Source organism: Lissotriton vulgaris, chromosome 2_1, assembly GCF_964263255.1.
Source record: "Lissotriton vulgaris chromosome 2_1, aLisVul1.2, whole genome shotgun sequence".
NCBI classification, from domain to species: Eukaryota; Metazoa; Chordata; class Amphibia; order Caudata; family Salamandridae; genus Lissotriton; species Lissotriton vulgaris.
In genome coordinates this window covers 1,717,020,262-1,717,035,836 of record NC_141687.1, presented here as the reverse complement: position 1 = coordinate 1,717,035,836, position 15,575 = coordinate 1,717,020,262, and positions in this window count along the sequence as shown.

The following is a 15,575-nucleotide window of genomic DNA, read 5'->3' as shown; positions in this document are numbered from 1 at the left end:
GAAGGTGGATGGGGAGGGAGTTCCATGTCTTGGCCGCCAGGTAGGAGAAGGATCTGCCTCCGGCGGTGGCTCTTCGGATGCGTGGTACGGTGGCGAGGGCGAGGCTGGCAGACCGTAGCTGGCGGGTGGGTGTGTGGAAGGTCAGGCGGTCGTTGTGGTACTTGGGGCCCAGGTCGTGGAGAGACTTGTGTGCGTGGGTGAGGAGCCTGAACGTGATCCTCTTGCTGACGGGGAGCCAGTGCAGGTCCCTCAGGTGGCCGGAGATGCGGTTGTGTCGGGGGATGTCCAGGATGAGTCGGGCGGAGGCGTTCTGGATGCGTTGGAGTCTTTTCTGTAGCTTGGCTGTGGTCCCGGCGTAAAGGGCGTTTCCGTAGTCCAGTCAGCTGGTGACGAGGGCCTGGGTGACTGTCTTCCTGGTTTCGGTCGGGATCCATCGGAAGATCTTGCGGAGCATGCGGAGGGTGTGAAAGCATGAAGAGGAGACGGCGTTGACTTGTCTGGTCATCGACAGGGAGGAGTTCAGGATGAAGCCCAGGTTGCGTGCGTGGTCTGTAGGCTTGGGGGCGGTGCCCAGGGCTGGGGACCACCAGGAGTCGTCCCAGGCGGAGGATGATGGTCCCAGGATGAGGACTTCCGTCTTGTCTGAGTTCAGTTTTAGGCGGCTGTTCTTCATCCAGTCGGCAACGTCTTTCATCCCTTCGTGGAGGCTGGTTCTGGCGGTGTCGGAGTCTCTAGTGAGGGAGAGGATCAGCTGGGTGTCGTCGGCGTAGGAGATGATATTGAGGTTGTGTTGGCGTGCGATGGTGGCGAGAGGTCTCATGTAGACGTTGAAGAGGGTGGGGCTGAGTGATGATCCTTGCGGGACGCCGCAGATGACTTCAGTGGCCTCAGATCGAAACGGGGGCAGGTGGACTCTCTGTGTTCTTCGTGCGAGGAACGAGATAATCCACTTCACTGCCTTCCCTTGGATGCCGGTGTTGCTGAGGCGTTGGACTAGGGTGCGGTGGCAGACCGTGTCGAAAGCTGTGGAGAGGTCCAGGAGGATGAGTGCTGCTGTTTCCCCGTTGTCGAGCAGGGCTCGGATGTCGTCGGTGGCTGCGATGAGGGCGGTCTCGGTGCTGTGGTTGGCTCTGAAACCGGACTGCGAGGGGTCGAGGGATCCATTCGTCTCGAGGAAGGCGGCAAGTTGTCTGTTGGCGATCTTCTCTATGACTTTAATTAAACAACAGGGGGTGGTGATGGACAGAGTTTCTGAATTAAGCAGAATACTCTCACCTAGTCAAGAGATCAGGGCTTAATCCAACACCGTTTTTTAGCTCACTGCACCATCCCAGCTCAGAACCTGGCTATATGCAAATTAGTCTGTCCCTGGCCCAGTGTATCATGGGAACAGGGCAAACCAAACTACCAAGCCAATTCTTTCACTGGGAAGGAAACAAGCTACCGGGGACCGGTTTCTGGCATTTCAGCCGTCTTCGGCCCAGCTTGCTTGAATCCTGATGGTGCAATGAGCAAGGGTTCTCACGTCTGAGTATACCCTTCCACGCTTATGGTGGACAAAATAATTAAACAACAGGGGGTGGTGATGGACAGAGTTTCTGAATTAAGCAGAATACTCTCACCCAGTCAAGAGATCAGGGCTTAATCCAACACCGTTTTCTAGCTCACTGCACCATCCCAGCTCAGAACCTGGCTATATGCAAATTAGTCTGTCCCTGGCCCAGTGTATCATGGGAACAGGGCAAACCAAACTACCAAGCCAATTCTTTCACTGGGAAGGAAACAAGCTACCGGGGACTGGTTTCTGGCATTTCAGCCGTCTTCGGCCCGGCTTGCTTGAATCCTGATGGTGCAATGAGCAAGGGACTCACGTCTGAGTATACCCTTCCACGCTTATGTTGGACAAAATATTTAAACAACAGGGGGTGGTGATGGACAGAGTTTCTGAATTAAGCAGAATACTCTCACCCAGTCAAGAGATCAGGGCTTAATCCAACACCGTTTTTTAGCTCACTGCACCATCCCAGCTCAGAACCTGGCTATATGCAAATTAGTCTGTCTCTGGCCCAGTGTATCATGGGAACAGGGCAAACCAAACTACCAAGCCAATTCTTTCACTGGGAAGGAAACAAGCTACCGGGGACCGGTTTCTGGCATTTCAGCCGTCTTCGGCCCGGCTTGCTTGAATCCTGATGGTGCAATGAGCAAGGGACTCACGTCTGAGTGTACCCTTCCACGCTTATGGTGGACAAAATAATTAAACAACAGGGGGTGGTGATGGACAGAGTTTCTGAATTAAGCAGAATACTCTCACCCAGTCAAGAGATCAGGGCTTAATCCAACACCGTTTTTAGGTTTTGCCTCGCGAAAAGATGCGCTCTGCGCATCTTTTTTGCGCAGGCAAAAACCTAATGAGAACTGTAGTGTGGGTTTGGGTCGGCCCTCGTCATTCATTGGCTGGCTCCATAAATGGAGCCTAGCCATTGGACGAGGGGCCTGTCCGTCAATGCCGGAGGAGACACGGGGGCGTTCCCGAGATTCTTTGGCTTTTGGCTACGTCAGCCGAAAGCCTCTTCTCGGGAACGCCCCCGAATCTGGTCCGGGATTGAGGGCACCCGCCGGGAAAGGGCATGAAGGTCAAACCAAGCTGCAGGGAGGTATCGCCGGCAGACCGTCATCCGAGGAGATGGTTGGCTGCAGGGAAAGTAGGAGGCATGAAGATTATACCGTGCTTACTTTGAGCAGCTGAGCTGTTTGCAGGGGTCCACCAGCGCTCGTATTTGAAAACCCGCACTAATTATTGTTTTAACACCAGCCTCCATCCAAAATAAGAGAGAGAAATGGGGTGAAGACTGATAAAGAAAATGACGGTAAAACGCTGACAAAGGGAGAAAGCAGGGATTAAAAAAACCCATGCATGAGTGAAATAAATGGGCAGGACATGTATGGTGGTTCATGAAAGAGATATGAGGTGGAATCAAGGTTAGACAGCCTTGGTGTTTTACCTGTCGCCCACCCAAAATTGCGTGTGCAGAGTGCAGAGTGGAGATTCAGAGTGCAGAGTGGAGATTCAGATTCCAGAGTGCAGAGTGCAGAGTGCAGAGTGCAGAGTGGAGCTTCAGAGTGGAGCTTCAGAGTGGAGCTTCAGAGTGGAGCTTCAGAGTGCAGAGTGGAGCTTCAGAGTGGAGCTTCAGAGTGGAGCTTCAGAGTGCAGAGTGGAGCTTCAGAGTGGAGCTTCAGAGTGGAGCTTCAGAGTGGAGCTTCAGAGTGGAGCTTCAGAGTGCAGAGTGGAGCTTCAGAGTGGAGCTTCAGAGTGGAGCTTCAGAGTGGAGCTTCAGAGTGCAGATTCAGAGTGGAGCTTCAGAGTGCAGAGTGGAGCTTCAGAGTGCAGATTCAGAGTGGAGCTTCAGAGTGCAGATTCAGAGTGGAGCTTCAGAGTGCAGAGTGGAGCTTCAGAGTGGAGCTTCAGAGTGCAGAGAGGAGCTTCAGAGTGGAGCTTCAGAGTGGAGCTTCAGAGTGGAGCTTCCGAGTGGAGCTTCAGAGTGGAGCTTCAGAGTGCAGAGTGGAGCTTCAGAGTGGAGCTTCAGAGTGCAGAGTGGAGCTTCAGAGTGCAGATTCAGAGTGGAGCTTCAGAGTGGAGCTTCAGAGTGCAGAGTGGAGCTTCAGAGTGTAGCTTCAGAGTGGAGCTTCAGAGTGGAGCTTCAGAGTGGAGCTTCAGAGTGGAGCTTCAGAGTGCAGAGTGGAGCTTCAGAGTGGAGCTTCAGAGTGCAGAGTAGAGCTTCAGAGTAGAGCTTCAGAGTGGAGCTTCAGAGTGGAGCTTCAGAGTGGAGCTTCAGAGTGGAGCTTCAGAGTGCAGAGTGGAGCTTCAGAGTGGAGCTTCAGAGTGGAGCTTCAGAGTGCAGCTTCAGAGTGCAGCTTCAGAGTGCAGCTTCAGAGTGCAGCTTCAGAGTGGAGCTTCAGAGTGGAGCTTCAGAGTGGAGCTTCAGAGTGGAGCTTCAGAGTGCAGATTCAGAGTGGAGCTTCAGAGTGGAGCTTCAGAGTGCAGAGTGGAGCTTCAGAGTGCAGATTCAGAGTGGAGCTTCAGAGTGCAGATTCAGAGTGGAGCTTCAGAGTGCAGAGTGGAGCTTCAGAGTGGAGCTTCAGAGTGGAGCTTCAGAGTGGAGCTTCAGAGTGGAGCTTCAGAGTGCAGAGTGGAGCTTCAGAGTGGAGCTTCAGAGTAGAGCTTCAGAGTGGAGCTTCAGAGTGGAGCTTCAGAGTGCAGAGTAGAGCTTCAGAGTAGAGCTTCAGAGTGGAGCTTCAGAGTGGAGCTTCAGAGTGGAGCTTCAGAGTGGAGCTTCAGAGTGCAGAGTGGAGCTTCAGAGTGGAGCTTCAGAGTGGAGCTTCAGAGTGGAGCTTCAGAGTGGAGCTTCAGAGTGCAGCTTCAGAGTGGAGCTTCAGAGTGGAGCTTCAGAGTGGAGCTTCAGAGTGCAGAGTGGAGCTTCAGAGTGGAGCTTCAGAGTGGAGCTTCAGAGTGGAGCTTCAGAGTGGAGCTTCAGAGTGCAGAGTGGAGCTTCAGAGTGGAGCTTCAGAGTGGAGCTTCAGAGTGGAGCTTCAGAGTGGAGCTTCAGAGTGCAGAGTGGAGCTTCAGAGTGCAGAGTCAGAGTGGAGCTTCAGAGTGCAGATTCAGAGTGGAGCTTCAGAGTGCAGATTCAGAGTGGAGCTTCAGAGTGCAGAGTGGAGCTTCAGAGTGGAGCTTCCGAGTGGAGCTTCCGAGTGGAGCTTCCGAGTGGAGCTTCCAAGTGGAGCTTCAGAGTGGAGCTTCCGAGTGGAGCTTCAGAGTGGAGCTTCAGAGTGGAGCTTCAGAGTGCAGAGTGGAGCTTCAGAGTGGAGCTTCAGAGTGCAGAGTGGAGCTTCAGAGTGCAGATTCAGAGTGGAGCTTCAGAGTGGAGCTTCAGAGTGCAGAGTGGAGCTTCAGAGTGGAGCTTCAGAGTGCAGAGTGGAGCTTCAGAGTGGAGCTTCAAAGTGGAGCTTCAGAGTGGAGCTTCAGAGTGGAGCTTCAGAGTGCAGAGTGGAGCTTCAGAGTGGAGCTTCAGAGTGCAGAGTGGAGCTTCAGAGTGCAGAGTGGAGCTTCAGAGTGGAGCTTCAGAGTTGAGCTTCAGAGTGGAGCTTCAGAGTGCAGAGTAGAGCTTCAGAGTAGAGCTTCAGAGTGGAGCTTCAGAGTGGAGCTTCAGAGTGGAGCTTCAGAGTGGAGCTTCAGAGTGCAGAGTGGAGCTTCAGAGTGGAGCTTCAGAGTGCAGCTTCAGAGTGGAGCTTCAGAGTGGAGCTTCAGAGTGGAGCTTCAGAGTGGAGCTTCAGAGTGGAGATTCAGAGTGCAGATTCAGAGTGGAGCTTCAGAGTGCAGAGTGGAGCTTCAGAGTGCAGATTCAGAGTGGAGCTTCAGAGTGCAGATTCAGAGTGGAGCTTCAGAGTGCAGAGTCGAGCTTCAGAGTGGAGCTTCAGAGTGGAGCTTCAGAGTGGAGCTTCAGAGTGGAGCTTCAGAGTGCAGAGTGGAGCTTCAGAGTGGAGCTTCAGAGTGGAGCTTCAGAGTGGAGCTTCAGAGTGCAGCTTCAGAGTGGAGCTTCAGAGTGGAGCTTCAGAGTGGAGCTTCAGAGTGCAGAGTGGAGCTTCAGAGTGGAGCTTCAGAGTGGAGCTTCAGAGTGGAGCTTCAGAGTGGAGCTTCAGAGTGGAGCTTCAGAGTGCAGAGTGGAGCTTCAGAGTGGAGCTTCAGAGTGGAGCTTCAGAGTGGAGCTTCAGAGTGGAGCTTCAGAGTGCAGAGTGGAGCTTCAGAGTGCAGATTCAGAGTGGAGCTTCAGAGTGCAGATTCAGAGTGGAGCTTCAGAGTGCAGATTCAGAGTGGAGCTTCAGAGTGCAGAGTGGAGCTTCAGAGTGGAGCTTCCGAGTGGAGCTTCCGAGTGGAGCTTCCGAGTGGAGCTTCAGAGTGGAGCTTCCGAGTGGAGCTTCAGAGTGGAGCTTCAGAGTGCAGAGTGGAGCTTCAGAGTGGAGCTTCAGAGTGCAGAGTGGAGCTTCAGAGTGCAGATTCAGAGTGGAGCTTCAGAGTGGAGCTTCAGAGTGCAGAGTGGAGCTTCAGAGTGGAGCTTCAGAGTGCAGAGTGGAGCTTCAGAGTGGAGCTTCAAAGTGGAGCTTCAGAGTGGAGCTTCAGAGTGGAGCTTCAGAGTGCAGAGTGGAGCTTCAGAGTGGAGCTTCAGAGTGCAGAGTGGAGCTTCAGAGTGCAGAGTGGAGCTTCAGAGTGGAGCTTCAGAGTGGAGCTTCAGAGTGCAGAGTAGAGCTTCAGAGTAGAGCTTCAGAGTGGAGCTTCAGAGTGGAGCTTCAGAGTGGAGCTTCAGAGTGGATCTTCAGAGTGGAGCTTCAGAGTGCAGAGTGGAGCTTCAGAGTGGAGCTTCAGAGTGCAGCTTCAGAGTGGAGCTTCAGAGTGGAGCTTCAGAATGGAGCTTCAGAGTGGAGCTTCAGAGTGGAGCTTCAGAGTGGAGATTCAGAGTGCAGATTCAGAGTGCAGATTCAGAGTGGAGCTTCAGAGTGCAGAGTGGAGCTTCAGAGTGCAGATTCAGAGTGGAGCTTCAGAGTGCAGATTCAGAGTGGAGCTTCAGAGTGAAGAGTGGAGCTTCAGAGTGGAGCTTCAGAGTGGAGCTTCAGAGTGCAGATTCAGAGTGGAGCTTCAGAGTGCAGAGTGGAGCTTCAGAGTGGAGCTTCAGAGTGCAGAGTGGAGCTTCAGAGTGGAGCTTCAGAGTGCAGAGTGGAGCTTCAGAGTGGAGCTTCAGAGTGCAGAGTGGAGCTTCAGAGTGGAGCTTCAGAGTGGAGCTTCAGAGTGGAGCTTCAGAGTGAAGCTTCAGAGCGGAGCTTCAGAGTGGAGCTTCAGAGTGGAGCTTCAGAGTGCAGAGTGGAGCTTCAGAGTGGAGCTTCAGAGTGCAGAGTGGAGCTTCAGAGTGGAGCTTCAGAGTGGAGCTTCAGAGTGGAGCTTCAGAGTGCAGAGTGGAGCTTCAGAGTGGAGCTTCAGAGTGGAGCTTCAGAGTGGAGCTTCAGAGTGGAGCTTCAGAGTGGAGCTTCAGAGTGCAGAGTGGAGCTTCAGAGTGGAGCTTCAGAGTGGAGCTTCAGAGTGGAGCTTCAGAGTGGAGCTTCAGAGTGGAGAGTGGAGCTTCAGAGTGGAGCTTCAGAGTGGAGCTTCAGAGTGGAGCTTCAGAGTGGAGCTTCAGAGTGCAGAGTAGAGCTTCAGAGTAGAGCTTCAGAGTAGAGCTTCAGAGTAGAGCTTCAGAGTGGAGCTTCCGAGTGGAGCTTCGGAGTGGAGCTTCAGAGTGGAGCTTCAGAGTGGAGCTTCAGAGTGGAGCTTCAGAGTGGAGCTTCAGAGTGCAGAGTGGAGCTTCAGAGTGGAGCTTCAGAGTGGAGCTTCAGAGTGGAGCTTCGGAGTGGAGCTTCAGAGTGGAGCTTCAGAGTGGAGCTTCAGAGTGCAGAGTAGAGCTTCAGAGTAGAGCTTCAGAGTGGAGCTTCAGAGTGGAGCTTCAGAGTGGAGCTTCAGAGTGCAGAGTGGAGCTTCAGAGTGGAGCTTCAGAGTGGAGCTTCAGAGTGGAGCTTCAGAGTGCAGCTTCAGAGTGGAGCTTCAGAGTGGAGCTTCAGAGTGGAGCTTCAGAGTGGAGCTTCAGAGTGGAGCTTCAGAGTGCAGAGTGGAGCTTCAGAGTGGAGCTTCAGAGTGGAGCTTCAGAGTGGAGCTTCAGAGTGGAGCTTCAGAGTGCAGCTTCAGAGTGGAGCTTCAGAGTGGAGCTTCAGAGAGCAGAGTAGAGCTTCAGAGTGGAGCTTCAGAGTGGAGCTTCAGAGTGGAGCTTCAGAGTGCAGAGTGGAGCTTCATAGTGCAGAGTGGATCTTCAGAGTGGAGCTTCAGAGTGGAGCTTCAGAGTGGAGCTTCAGAGTGGAGCTTCAGAGTGCGGAGTGGAGCTTCAGAGTGCAGAGTGGAGCTTCAGAGTGGAGCTTCAGAGTGCAGAGTGGAGCTTCAGAGTGGAGCTTCAGAGTGCAGAGTGGAGCTTCAGAGTGGAGCTTCAGAGTGCAGAGTGGAGCTTCAGAGTGCAGATTCAGAGTGGAGCTTCAGAGTGCAGAGTGGAGCTTCAGAGTGGAGCTTCAGAGTGCAGAGTGGAGCTTCAGAGTCGAGCTTCAGAGTGCAGAGTGGAGCTTCAGAGTGGAGCTTCAGAGTGCAGAGTGGAGCTTCAGAGAAGAGCTTCAGAATGCAGAGTGGAGCTTCAGAGCGGAGCTTCAGAGTGGAGCTTCAGAGCGGAGCTTCAGAGTGGAGCTTCAGAGCGGAGCTTCAGAGCGGAGCTTCAGAGTGGAGCTTCAGAGTGCAGAGTGGAGCTTCAGAGTGGAGCTTCAGAGTGGAGCTTCAGAGTGCAGAGTGGAGCTTCAGAGTGGAGCTTCAGAGTGGAGCTTCAGAGTGGAGCTTCAGAGTGGAGCTTCAGAGCGGAGCTTCAGAGTGGAGGTGCAGAGTGGAGCTTCAGAGTGGAGCTTCAGAGTGGAGCTTCAGAGTGGAGCTTCAGAGTGGAGCTTCAAAGTGGAGCTTCAAAGTGGAGCTTCAGAGTGCAGCTTCAGAGTGGAGCTTCAGAGTGGAGCTTCAGAGTGGAGCTTCAGAGTGGAGCTTCAGAGTGGAGCTTCAGAGTGGAGCTTCAGAGTGGAGCTTCAGAGTGCGGAGTGGAGCTTCAGAGTGCAGAGTGGAGCTTCAGAGTGGAGCTTCAGAGTGCAGAGTGGAGCTTCAGAGTGGAGCTTCAGAGTGCAGAGTGGAGCTTCAGAGTGGAGCTTCAGAGTGCAGAGTGGAGCTTCAGAGTGCAGATTCAGAGTGGAGCTTCAGAGTGCAGAGTGGAGCTTCAGAGTGGAGCTTCAGAGTGCAGAGTGGAGCTTCAGAGTGGAGCTTCAGAGTGCAGAGTGGAGCTTCAGAGTGCAGAGCGGAGCTTCAGAGTGGAGCTTCAGAGTGGAGCTTCAGAGTGGAGCTTCAGAGTGGAGCTTCAGAGTGGAGCTTCAGAGCGGAGCTTCAGAGTGGAGCTTCAGAGTGCAGAGTGGAGCTTCAGAGTGGAGCTTCAGAGTGGAGCTTCAGAGTGGAGCTTCAGAGTGGAGCTTCAGAGTGGAGCTTCAGAGCGGAGCTTCAGAGTGGAGCTTTAGAGTGCAGAGTGGAGCTTCAAAGTGGAGCTTTAAAGTGGAGCTTCAGAGTGGAGCTTCAGAGTGGAGCTTCAGAGTGCAGAGTGGAGCTTCAGAGTGGAGCTTCAGAGTGCAGAGTAGAGCTTCAGAGTGGAGCTTCAGAGTGGAGCTTCAGAGTGGAGCTTCAGAGTGGAGCTTCAGAGTGGAGCTTCAGAGTGCAGAGTAGAGCTTCAGAGTGGAGCTTCAGAGTGGAGCTTCAGAGTGGAGCTTCAGAGTGGAGAGTGGAGATTCAGAGTGGAGATTCAGAGTGGAGAGTGGAGCTTCAGAGTGGAGATTCAGAGTGGAGAGTGGAGCTTCAGAGTTGAGATTCAGAGTGCAGAGTGGAGCTTCAGAGTGCAGAGTGGAGCTTCAGAGTGCAGAGTGGAGCTTCAGAGTGCAGAGTGGAGATTCAGAGTGCAGAGTGGAGATTCAGAGTGCAGAGTGGAGATTCAGAGTGGAGCTTCAGAGTGCAGAGTGGAGATTCAGAGTGGAGCTTCAGAGTGCAGAGTGGAGCTTCAGAGTGCAGAGTGGAGATTCAGAGTGCAGATTCAGAGTGCAGAGTGCAGATTCAGAGTGGAGCTTCAGAGTTCAGATTCAGAGTGGAGCTTCAGAGTGCAGAGTGGAGCTTCAGAGTGCAGATTCAGAGTGGAGCTTCAGAGTTCAGATTCAGAGTGGAGCTTCAGAGTGCAGAGTGGAGCTTCAGAGTGCAGCTTCAGAGTGCAGCTTCAGAGTGGAGCTTCAGAGTGGAGCTTCAGAGTGGAGCTTCAGAGTGGAGCTTCAGAGTGCAGAGTGGAGCTTCAGAGTGCAGAGTGGAGCTTCAGAGTGGAGCTTCAGAGTGGAGCTTCAGAGTGCAGAGTAGAGCTTCAGAGTAGAGCTTCAGAGTGGAGCTTCAGAGTGGAGCTTCGGAGTGGAGCTTCAGAGTGGAGCTTCAGAGTGGAGCTTCAGAGTGGAGCTTCAGAGTGGAGCTTCAGAGTGCAGAGTGGAGCTTCAGAGTGGAGCTTCAGAGTGGAGCTTCAGAGTGGAGCTTCAGAGTGGAGCTTCAGAGTGGAGCTTCAGAGTGCAGAGTAGAGCTTCAGAGTAGAGCTTCAGAGTAGAGCTTCAGAGTGGAGCTTCAGAGTGGAGCTTCAGAGTGGAGCTTCAGAGTGGAGCTTCAGAGTGCAGAGTGGAGCTTCAGAGTGGAGCTTCAGAGTGGAGCTTCAGAGTGCAGCTTCAGAGTGCAGCTTCAGAGTGGAGCTTCAGAGTGGAGCTTCAGAGTGGAGCTTCAGAGTGGAGCTTCAGAGTGGAGCTTCAGAGTGCAGAGTGGAGCTTCAGAGTGGAGCTTCAGAGTGGAGCTTCAGAGTGGAGCTTCAGAGTGGAGCTTCAGAGTGCAGCTTCAGAGTGGAGCTTCAGAGTGGAGCTTCAGAGAGCAGAGTAGAGCTTCAGAGTGGAGCTTCAGAGTGGAGCTTCAGAGTGGAGCTTCAGAGTGCAGAGTGGAGCTTCAGAGTGCAGAGTGGAGCTTCAGAGTGGAGCTTCAGAGTGGAGCTTCAGAGTGGAGCTTCAGAGTGCGGAGTGGAGCTTCAGAGTGCAGAGTGGAGCTTCAGAGTGGAGCTTCAGAGTGCAGAGTGGAGCTTCAGAGTGGAGCTTCAGAGTGCAGAGTGGAGCTTCAGAGTGGAGCTTCAGAGTGCAGAGTGGAGCTTCAGAGTGCAGATTCAGAGTGGAGCTTCAGAGTGCAGAGTGGAGCTTCAGAGTGGAGCTTCAGAGTGCAGAGTGGAGCTTCAGAGTGGAGCTTCAGAGTGCAGAGTGGAGCTTCAGAGTGGAGCTTCAGAGTGCAGAGTGGAGCTTCAGAGTGGAGCTTCAGAGTGCAGAGTGGAGCTTCAGAGCGGAGCTTCAGAGCGGAGCTTCAGAGTGGAGCTACAGAGCGGAGCTTCAGAGTGGAGCTTCAGAGCCGAGCTTCAGAGTGGAGCTTCAGAGTGGAGCTTCAGAGTGGAGCTTCAGAGTGGAGCTTCAGAGCGGAGCTTCAGAGTGGAGCTTCAGAGTGCAGAGTGGAGCTTCAGAGTGGAGCTTCAGAGTGGAGCTTCAGAGTGGAGCTTCAAAGTGGAGCTTCAAAGTGGAGCTTCAGAGTGCAGCTTCAGAGTGGAGCTTCAGAGTGGAGCTTCAGAGTGGAGCTTCAGAGTGGAGCTTCAGAGTGGAGCTTCAGAGTGGAGCTTCAGAGTGGAGCTTCAGAGTGCGGAGTGGAGCTTCAGAGTGCAGAGTGGAGCTTCAGAGTGGAGCTTCAGAGTGCAGAGTGGAGCTTCAGAGTGGAGCTTCAGAGTGCAGAGTGGAGCTTCAGAGTGGAGCTTCAGAGTGCAGAGTGGAGCTTCAGAGTGCAGATTCAGAGTGGAGCTTCAGAGTGCAGAGTGGAGCTTCAGAGTGGAGCTTCAGAGTGCAGAGTGGAGCTTCAGAGTGGAGCTTCAGAGTGCAGAGTGGAGCTTCAGAGTGGAGCTTCAGAGTGCAGAGCGGAGCTTCAGAGTGGAGCTTCAGAGTGGAGCTTCAGAGTGGAGCTTCAGAGTGGAGCTTCAGAGTGGAGCTTCAGAGCGGAGCTTCAGAGAGGAGCTTCAGAGTGCAGAGTGGAGCTTCAGAGTGGAGCTTCAGAGTGGAGCTTCAGAGTGAAACTTCAGAGTGGAGCTTCAGAGTGGAGCTTCAGAGCGGAGCTTCAGAGTGGAGCTTTAGAGTGCAGAGTGGAGCTTCAGAGTGGAGCTTCAGAGTGGAGCTTCAAAGTGGAGCTTCAAAGTGGAGCTTCAGAGTGGAGCTTCAGAGTGGAGCTACAGAGTGCAGAGTGGAGCTTCAGAGTGGAGCTTCAGAGTGGAGCTTCAGAGTGGAGCTTCAGAGTGGAGCTTCAGAGTGGAGCTTCAGAGTGCAGAGTAGAGCTTCAGAGTGGAGCTTCAGAGTGGAGCTTCAGAGTGGAGCTTCAGAGTGGAGCTTCAGAGTGGAGCTTCAGAGTGGAGCTTCAGAGTGCAGAGTAGAGCTTCAGAGTGGAGCTTCAGGGTGGAGCTTCAGAGTGGAGCTTCAGAGTGGAGAGTGGAGATTCAGAGTGGAGATTCAGAGTGGAGAGTGGAGCTTCAGAGTGGAGATTCAGAGTGGAGAGTGGAGCTTCAGAGTTGAGATTCAGAGTGCAGAGTGGAGCTTCAGAGTGCAGAGTGGAGCTTCAGAGTGCAGAGTGGAGATTCAGAGTGCAGAGTGGAGATTCAGAGTGGAGCTTCAGAGTGCAGAGTGGAGATTCAGAGTGGAGCTTCAGAGTGCAGAGTGGAGCTTCAGAGTGCAGAGTGGAGATTCAGAGTGCAGAGTGGATATTCAAAGTGCAGATTCAGAGTGGAGCTTCAGAGTTCAGATTCAGAGTGGAGCTTCAGAGTGCAGAGTGGAGCTTCAGAGTGCAGATTCAGAGTGGAGCTTCAGAGTTCAGATTCAGAGTGGAGCTTCAGAGTGCAGAGTGGAGCTTCAGAGTGCAGCTTCAGAGTGCAGCTTCAGAGTGGAGCTTCAGAGTGGAGCTTCAGAGTGGAGCTTCAGAGTGGAGCTTCAGAGTGGAGCTTCAGAGTGGAGCTTCAGAGTGGAGCTTCAGAGTGCAGAGTGGAGCTTCAGAGTGCAGAGTGGAGCTTCAGAGTGCAGAGTGGAGCTTCAGAGTGTCAAGAGCAATGCCAATAGCTCTAACTTTAACAAAGGCAAAACCATTGCATTGTAAATGCTTGTTTAGCTCACTGCACCATCCCAGCTCAGAACCTGGCTATGTGCAAATTAGTCTGTCCCTGGCCCAGTGTATCATGGGAACAGGGCAAACCAAACTACCAAGCCAATTCTTTTACTGGGAAGGAAACAAGCTACCAGGGACCGGTTTCTGGCATTTCAGCCGTCTTCGGCCCGGCTTTCTTGAATCCAGATGGTGCAATGAGCAAGGGACTCACGTCTGAGTAAACCCTTCCACGCTTATGGTGGACAAAATAATTAAACAACAGGGGGTGGTGATGGACAGAGTTTCTGAATTAAGCAGAATACTCTCACCCAGTCAAGAGATCAGGGCTTAATCCAACACCGTTTTTTAGCTCACTGCACCATCCCAGCTCAGAACCTGGCTATATGCAAATTAGTCTGTCCCTGGCCCAGTGTATCATGGGAACAGGGCAAACCAAACTACCAAGCCAATTCTTTCACTGGGAAGGAAACAAGCTACCAGGGACGAGTTTCTGGCATTTCAGCCGTCTTCGGCCCGGCTTGCTTGAATCCTGATGGTGCAATGAGCAAGGGACTCACGTCTGAGTATACCCTTCCACGCTTATGGTGGACAAAATAATTAAACAACAGGGGGTGGTGATGGACATATGACTTTGGCAGGAAAAGGGAGGAGCGAGATGGGGCAGAAGTTTTTGAGGTCGGTGGGGTCCGCTGTTGGTTTCTTCAGTAGGGCGCTGAGCTTGGCGTGCTTCCAGCTCTCCGGGAAGGTGGCGGTGTTGAAGGAGGTGTTAATGACGTCTCGGAGTTGGGGTGCGAAGGTGGAGTCGGCCTTGTTGAAGACATGGTGGGGGCAGGGGTCAGTCAGGGATCCGGAGTGGAGCTTCAGAGTGGAGCTTCAGAGTGCAGAGTGGAGCTTCAGAGAAGAGCTTCAGAGTGCAGAGTGGAGCTTCAGAGTGGAGCTTCAGAGTGGAGCTTCAGAGTGGAGCTTCAGAGTGGAGCTTCAGAGTGGAGCTTCAGAGTGCAGAGTAGAGCTTCAGAGTAGAGCTTCAGAGTAGAGCTTCAGAGTGGAGCTTCAGAGTGGAGCTTCAGAGTGGAGCTTCAGAGTGGAGCTTCAGAGTGCAGAGTGGAGCTTCAGAGTGGAGCTTCAGAGTGGAGCTTCAGAGTGCAGCTTCAGAGTGCAGCTTCAGAGTGGAGCTTCAGAGTGGAGCTTCAGAGTGGAGCTTCAGAGTGGAGCTTCAGAGTGGAGCTTCAGAGTGCAGAGTGGAGCTTCAGAGTGGAGCTTCAGAGTGGAGCTTCAGAGTGGAGCTTCAGAGTGGAGCTTCAGAGTGCAGCTTCAGAGTGGAGCTTCAGAGTGGAGCTTCAGAGTGCAGAGTGGAGCTTCAGAGTGGAGCTTCAGAGTGCAGAGTGGAGCTTCAGAGTGGAGCTTCAGAGTGCAGAGTGGAGCTTCAGAGCGGAGCTTCAGAGCGGAGCTTCAGAGTGGAGCTTCAGAGCGGAGCTTCAGAGTGGAGCTTCAGAGCCGAGCTTCAGAGTGGAGCTTCAGAGTGGAGCTTCAGAGTGGAGCTTCAGAGTGGAGCTTCAGAGCGGAGCTTCAGAGTGGAGCTTCAGAGTGCAGAGTGGAGCTTCAGAGTGGAGCTTCAGAGTGGAGCTTCAGAGTGGAGCTTCAAAGTGGAGCTTCAAAGTGGAGCTTCAGAGTGCAGCTTCAGAGTGGAGCTTCAGAGTGGAGCTTCAGAGTGGAGCTTCAGAGTGGAGCTTCAGAGTGGAGCTTCAGAGTGGAGCTTCAGAGTGCGGAGTGGAGCTTCAGAGTGCAGAGTGGAGCTTCAGAGTGGAGCTTCAGAGTGCAGAGTGGAGCTTCAGAGTGGAGCTTCAGAGTGCAGAGTGGAGCTTCAGAGTGGAGCTTCAGAGTGCAGAGTGGAGCTTCAGAGTGCAGATTCAGAGTGGAGCTTCAGAGTGCAGAGTGGAGCTTCAGAGTGGAGCTTCAGAGTGCAGAGTGGAGCTTCAGAGTGGAGCTTCAGAGTGCAGAGTGGAGCTTCAGAGTGGAGCTTCAGAGTGCAGAGCGGAGCTTCAGAGTGGAGCTTCAGAGTGGAGCTTCAGAGTGGAGCTTCAGAGTGGAGCTTCAGAGTGGAGCTTCAGAGCGGAGCTTCAGAGAGGAGCTTCAGAGTGCAGAGTGGAGCTTCAGAGTGGAGCTTCAGAGTGGAGCTTCAGAGTGAAACTTCAGAGTGGAGCTTCAGAGTGGAGCTTCAGAGCGGAGCTTCAGAGTGGAGCTTTAGAGTGCAGAGTGGAGCTTCAGAGTGGAGCTTCAGAGTGGAGCTTCAAAGTGGAGCTTCAAAGTGGAGCTTCAGAGTGGAGCTACAGAGTGCAGAGTGGAGCTTCAGAGTGGAGCTTCAGAGTGGAGCTTCAGAGTGGAGCTTCAGAGTGGAGCTTCAGAGTGGAGCTTCAGAGTGCAGAGTAGAGCTTCAGAGTGGAGCTTCAGAGTGGAGCTTCAGAGTGGAGCTTCAGAGTGGAGCTTCAGAGTGGAGCTTCAGAGTGGAGCTTCAGAGTGCAGAGTAGAGCTTCAGAGTGGAGCTTCAGGGTGGAGCTTCAGAGTGGAGCTTCAGAGTGGAGAGTGGAGATTCAGAGTGGAGATTCAGAGTGGAGAGTGGAGCTTCAGAGTGGAGATTCAGAGTGGAGAGTGGAGCTTCAGAGTTGAGATTCAGAGTGCAGAGTGGAGCTTCAGA